The sequence below is a fragment of the Nicotiana tabacum genome, chromosome 10 (genome assembly GCF_000715075.1).
Source record: "Nicotiana tabacum cultivar K326 chromosome 10, ASM71507v2, whole genome shotgun sequence".
NCBI lineage: Eukaryota > Viridiplantae > Streptophyta > Magnoliopsida > Solanales > Solanaceae > Nicotiana > Nicotiana tabacum.
Window position 1 is genome coordinate 74,148,560 of NC_134089.1, and position 7,695 is coordinate 74,156,254.

Below are 7,695 nucleotides of genomic sequence, written 5' to 3' on the forward strand. Positions count from 1 at the left end.
AGGCCTCTATTGGGCAGCTCTGATCAGATGGTAATATATATACCGAGCCTACTGTGACTGGGCGCTTATGAGCGAGCCCATTTGGTCGAGATACATAGCCTAATAAGGCCGAGCGACTGTGAGCGAACCTACAACGGCAGAGCAGTTATAAGGCTCGGTGTATATATATAACTGCTCTGCCGTTGTAGGCTCGCTCACAGGTGCTCGGCCTTACTAGGCTATGTATCTCGACCAACTGGGATCGCTCATAGGTGTCCGGTCACAGTAGGCTCGATATATATATACACACCGAGCCTTATAGGGTCGGATAGCTATTTTACTAATTATATTGAGAGAGTTGAGTTAGTATGAGCAGATGAGCATATCTTCAGATTTTCTTGACTCCCCGTTGTTTTCAGTTATTATATTATCAGTTCAATTTCAGCTTCAGTACATTGCCTTACATACTCAGTACATTATTTCGTACTGACGTCCCTTTCTGGGGGTGCTGCATTTCATGCGTGCAGGTTCAGACAGACAGACAGGTAGACCTCCTCAGTAGGTGTTGTCCGAGTTCAGCTTTATCGGTAAGCTCCCATTCTTTCAAAGTTGTCGAGTCTAGCAGTGTGGTGTATATCTTGTGTATATATGTAGATAGGTTATGGGTAGGTCGGGGCTCTATTCCGATCACAATATATCCATCAGTAGAGGCTTGTAGACATATCCTGTCGGTTAGTGTAGTATGTTGGGCTTGTAGGCCCTGTATGTATATTTTGTTTGGCCTGTCAGTTGTAGTAATTAAGATGGCCTTGCCGGCTTAGCTTTATGTTGAAATTAGTGAGTGTCAGTCTCCATTTAGTTTTATATTTTTCATCGCACATTATCTTGTAATGTGTCCCATAGCCAAAGTATGAAATTACATATTCAGAGTCTCTTAGTCGCAAGTGGTACGCAAGGATAGATGAGGCACTAGGTGTCGGTCTCGCCTTCAGGCTCGGGGCTTGATAAAGTGGTATTCAAGCAGTTCTATCCTAGGGAGTCTACAAGTCGTCTCTAGTAGGGTCTTGTTTATAAATATGTGGTGCGCCACATTATATAACCAGGGGACTACATGGAATTTAGGAATTGGTTACCCTTCTTTCAAATCTAAATTGTGTTGTAGTAGCATTGAGTTATAGGATATTTGAGTTAAACTTACGTGTTGACGTTTGCATGCAAAGATGACTGTAACTAGGAAAAGTACAGCTAGCCAGAGTAGAGAAATAGTAGTAGGTGAGGGGACTAGTAGAGTACCCCTAGAAGATGGGGACCAATCAGAGTTGCAGGGAGAGACCCCTACCCAGCGATTACCGGCTCCTCTGCCACCTGAGGAGATTCCTAGGGAGACTGCACATCAAGTTCCCCCTACGCTTCTATGAGATCAGGACCCGAGAAGTGCAGTGCATTTGTTGGCACAGTTGGTAGCTACCCAGTAACAGGCTAGGGCATCCGCTAGTGCAGAACCTTCTAAGGGATCTGGGAGTTCTAGGGTCCGAGAATTTATTGCTTTGATCCCCCAGAGTTCATGGGGACAAATCAAAGGGAGGACGCGCAAGATTTCATAGATCAGCTTCATAGGATCTTTCGGGTTATGCATGCCACGGAGAAAGAGGCGGTTGAGTTAGCAGTTTTTCGACTCCGAGATATAGCTATCCTTTGGTATGAGGGATGGGAAAGGTCCAGGGGACGTGATGCACCTCTTGCTATTTGGGAGAATTTTTCAGATGCCTTTCTTGACCAGTACTTACCACGAGAGATCCGACAGGCCCGACTCGATCAGTTTCTAGCCGTCAAGCAGTGCAATATGAGTGTCCAAGAATATAGTCTCCATTTTGACTCATTGGCATGATATGCACCATCCATAGTTGCTACTATGCGAGATAGAATCCATAGGTTTATAGCAGAGTTGGACCTGGAGTTGACCGAGGCATGTGACACCGCTGCATTGCAGGATAGTATGGATATCTTCTGGATTCAGGCATTTGCCCAGAATATTGAAAGGGGGAGGCGTCGGCAGTAGGATATGGAGAGGACTGAGTTAGGGCATCGAAAGAGGATGAGATTTGCCAGATCTCAAGAGCAATCTCAGGGTAGTTACAGGCCCTAGTGCTTCGAATGATCACCTAGAACTCTGCCACCTCAGCTACATGGTTACAAGTATGACCATTATACTCAGTCAGAACCAGGTGAGAGCTCTCAGGCTTCAAGTTTGTAGCGACAACGAGGTTCAGGGTAGACATGGCCAGTTCTGCCGCAGTGTACCATCTACGGTAGAGGACATCTTGGCCAATGACGAGCTAGTTTTGATACTTGTTATACATGTGGACGTCCAGGGCATATGATGCGAGATTGCCCAAATAGAGATTTTGGAGGAATGGTGCAACCAGCGAATTTAGCAATAGGATCAGCTATGTCCATGCATCTTTCAGGGCATGAGTCTTAGTCTTCGACGAGTAGAGATCGAGGTAGAGGTAGAAGGTCTAGTTCAGGTGGTAACCAGAATCGTATTTGTGTGCTAGCGGGTCGACAGGACCAAGAGTCCTCACCAGACGTTGTGACAGGTACGTTGACCATTTGTTCTCACGATGTTTATGACTTGATAGAACCAGGATCTACTTTATCATGTTTTACCTTGCTTGTCGCAAGGAAATTTTGTATAGTGACTGAAGTACTAAGTAATCCTATTGCGGTATCTACACCGGTTGGTCAATTTATTATAGCTAGATGCATTTACCGAGATTATACGATATCAGTTTATGGTCGTCGGACCTCAGCCGACCTAGTTGAGTTAGAGATGTTTGATTTTGATGCTATCATGGGCATGAACTGGTTGGCAGCTTGTTATGCCATAGTTGATTGTCAAGCAAAGACAGCCAGATTTCATTTTCTGGGTGAGCCAGTCTTTGAATGGGTAGGTAATACATCGACACCCAAAGGCTGCTTTATTTCTTATTTGAAGGTGAGGAAAATGATCGCAAAATGATGCATTTATCATATTGTGCAAGTTAAAAATACAGATGCTAAGAAACCTACACTTCAGTCTATTCTAGTAGTAAAGGAGTACGCAGATGTATTTCCAGATGAATTTCCAAGTATTCCTCCAGAGCGAGAGATTGATTTATGAATATATTTGTTTCCAGGAACGTAACCAATATCCATCCCTCCGTATAGAATGGCACTTGCCGAATTGAAGGAGTTGAAGGAACAATTAATAGATTTGTTGGAGAAAGGTTTCATGAGTCCTAGTACTTCACCTTGGGGTGCATCGGTACTATTTGTGTGGAATAAAGACGGTTCGCTAAGGAAGTGTATCAATTATAGGTAGCTGAACAAGGTAACTATTAAGAATATGTATCCTCTTCCAAGGATAGACGACTTGTTTAATCAGTTGTAGGGATCTAGATGCTTTTCAAAAATAGATTTGAGGTCAGGGTACCACCAGGTCAGAGTTCGGGAGAAAGATATACCCAAGATAGCCTTCAGGACCCGATATGGCCACTTTGAGTTCCTTGTTATGTCATTCGGGTTGACGAATGTACCTGCCATATTTATGGACTTGATGAATAGCTTATTCCAGCCATATTTGGATCTATTTGTGATAGTCTTTATTGATGATATTATAGTTTATTGACGTTCAAAAGATGAGCATGTGGATCACCTGCAAGCGGTACTACAAACCCTCCGTGATAATAAATTGTATGTTAAATTTTCTAAGTGTGAGTTCTGGTTGAAGTCCGTAGCATTCTTGGGGCACATTGTATCCGACAAAAGTATAAAGGTAGAAACTCAGAAGATTGAGGCTGTGAAATCCTAGCCTAGACCTACCACTCCGACAGAGATTTGTAGCTTTCTATGCTTAGCAGGATATTGCCGGAGGTTCGTAGAGGATTTTTCTTCTCTTTCAGCACTATTAAAGAAGCTAACACAGAAAGCGACTAAGTTTCAATGGATAGAGGCCTGTGAGCAGAGTTTCCAAGTTCTTAAGAACAGGTTGACCTTAGCGCTAGTTCTAGCACTTCCAAAAGGTCCAGATGGTCATGCCATGTATTGTGATGCCTTAGGTATCGGGTTAGGATGTGTCGTGATGCAACATGGGAAAGTAATTGCGTATGCTTCATGGCAGTTAAAGAAGCATGAGTGGAATTATCCGACCCACAACCTCGAATTAGTTGCGGTTGTCCATGCACTTAAGATATAGCGGCATTATTTATATGGTGTTCATGTTGATGTGTTCACATATTATAAAAGCCTGCAATATATCTTCAAGCAAAAGGAGTTGAATTTGCGACAAAAGCGATGGCTTGAGTTATTGAAAGATTACGATGTTAGCCTTCTCCACCATTTAGGGAAAGCTAATGTTGTAATAGATGCCTTAAGTCATCGATCTATGGGTAGCTTAACACATGTAGAGGCCGAGAAAAGACAATTAACTAGAGAGATTCATCAATTGGCTTATTTGGAGGTTTGGTTAGTAGACTCTGGCAATGGAGGAGTTATACTCCATAATACAGCAAAATCATCTCTCATAACTGAAGTAAAGGAGAGGCAGTATGAGGACCCAGAGTTAGTCGAATTGAGAGAGTGGGTTCCCCAACAGAAGAAGTCGTTGTTAGAACACAAAGGAGATGGGGTTCTCAGATACAGGGGTCGTTTGTGTGTTCCAGATCTAGCAGGGCTACAAGACAAGATTACGTTAGAGGCAAATTATTCATGGAACTCAATTCACCCTGGGTCAACAAATATTTATATTGACATTAAGGATGTGTATTGGTGGAACGATATGAAGAAGAACATTGATGAGTATGTTGTTCAATGCCCTAGTTGCCAGCAGGTGAAAATAGAGCACCAGAAGCTTGAAGGGCTAATGCAGACTATAGAGATCCCAACGTGGAAATGGGAGGCGATAAACATGGACTTTATCGCAAGTTTACCTCGTTCTCATAGTAAATTCGATTCCATATGGGTGATAGTTGATAGAATCATGAAATCAGCTCATTTCCTACTTGTCAGATCTACATATACAACAGAAGATTATGCAAAGTTATATATTAAAGAGATAGTGCGACTACACGGAGTGCCAATATCTATTATATCTGACCGTGGTGCCCAGTTTACAACACATTTTTGGAGGTCTTTTTAGAAAGGTCTAGGGATTCAAGTGAATCTCTGCACAACTTTTCATCCACAAACTGATGGACATGCCTAGCACACAATTAAGACGCTCGAAGATATGTTACGAGCATGTGTGCTGGATTTTAAAAGAAGCTGGGAGGAACATCTACCTCTTATGGAGTTTTCATATAATAATAGTTACCACTCCAGTATCTAGATGGCTCCGTACGAGGCTTTGTATGGGCAAAAGTGTAGATCTCCCATAGGGTGGTTTGATGTTGGAGAATATGGGTTACATGGGCCAGACCTGGTTCAGCAGGCCATAGAAAAAGTAAAGCTTATCCGGGAGCGACTATTGACAGCTCAGAGTCATCAGAAGTTATATTCTGACATTATAGGGTCATTCGGAGAGTGGGCCAAGTAGCTTATGAGTTAGAATTGCCATCGAATTGGAGTCTGTCCGTCCGATTTTTCATGTATCTATGTTACAGAAGTGCATTGGTGATCCTACCGGAGTGGTGCCCACGGATGATGTACAGATTACAGAGGACTTGTCATATGATGAAATTCTAGTTGCTATCCTAGACCGACACACCCGCAAACTGCGGAATAAGGAGATAGCCTCCGTAAAAGTACTTTGGAGAAACAACAATATGGAAGAAATAACTTGAGAGGCCGAGGAAAACATGAAGTCTAGATATCCCTACCTATTTCCTCCTCCAGAAAAGGGTTCGACTGAGACGTCATAATCATAAGGTACGTATATAAATTCTAGTGTTGGTTATTGTCGCTGGTCATGTAAGGTTATTGTCATTATTGATAATTGGGGTAAGGTGTGGCATTGGATTATTAAGCTTCTACAGGGAGAGTTGGTAGTAGTGTTGTTACAAAGGCGACCCTGCAAAGTTATATAGACCAAGGGGAGTTGAACATTCGAGGATGAATGTTTCTAAGGGGGAAGGATGTTACATCTCGCATTTTTGTACGTTAAAATTTCATTGTCAGTTAACCGACGTAGGCTCGGGGATGAGATCATCTTGACGTTAATGTATTTACATTATTTATAACAAGCGAGAAATAAGTGTCATGAAGCATAAAGGGTGTACGAACTAAAGAAAACGAGTTTCGTTGAAAGTGCTAATTTGGAATCAAATACGGGTCGAACGATAATACCCGATGATTATGAACTAGTACCATGAAGGTACCACATGACCACGGTAGTATGATGTATAGAGTATATATATATATATATATATATATATATATATATATATATATATATATATATATATATATATATATATATATAGTATATTAAAATAAATAGAAATTTAAGTAATTTGTGATAATTTTTAATTTATACGGGTAATTGATTAATTATCGGGTAACAGAACATTACCCAGTTAACTAATAAGCGGACAAAACATTATGCCCAAAAAAACATGTGGCACAAGGCCACTAACTAGGAAGGATGACTCATTAAAATATGATAGGTGGCTATCTAAGAATTTGTTTGAATTTAATAAGGAATGTCTTGAATTCCTCTCATTTTTGACAAAACAAATCAACCAAGAACGTGAAGTCCAAAAGAAAAGAAACACAAATCAACCAAGAATAGTAGCCATTTCAATAGACACATTTTCATTTCTTGGTTCGAAAGTAGTAGCCATTTCAATAGAAACACTTTGATATCATGGTTCGAAGGTCTCAAGAACAGTAACTATTTTAATACAGTTCTTGCAATTTTAAGTTCAATCTAACGTACAACAACATGGTTCCAACGAGAATTTGGTAGAATCATAGTAACGTAAAATTTACGATCCTAAAGAAGTACGTGTAATCTTCTCCAATAATATTATACGGAATTTTCTCTAATCCAGGTATGTTAAGGCTAAGTTTTTCCTTCATTTTAGCATGATATCATAATTACACAAGTTTGATAACGAGGCATAGAGAAAAATTTGTATCCCAAAATTTATGTATGTTTTGATAGTCTCGTAAATTACATATATTTTCCTAGTTTTATAAATTACCATATTCTTCTTATCGGGACTACATATTTAGTTGAGTATTTCCTTCTTCCGGTCAAAAGAGTAGAGAGTTTACATATATACAGTATTAAAAGTATTTTCATTACTATCGAGTTATAATCGATGGGCAGGCCTCTATTGGGCAACCTCTGATCAGATGGTAAGATATATACTGAGCCTAATATGGCCGAGCACCTATGAGCGAGCCCAGTTGGTCGAGATACAGAGCCTAGTCTGGCCGATAGCCTATGAGCGAGTGTACTACGACGGAGCAATTATATATATATACCGAGCCTTATAGGGCCGGACAACTATTTTACTCACCATATTGAGAGAGTTGAGTCAGTATCAGCACATGAGCATATCTTTAGATTTTCTTGACTCCCAGTTGTTTTCAGTTATTATATTATCAGTTCAATTTCAGCTTTAATACATTGCCTTACATACTCGGTACATTATTTTGTACTGATGTCCCTTTCTGGGGGCACTGCATTTCATGCGTGCAGGTTCAGACATATAGACGGGTAGACCTCCT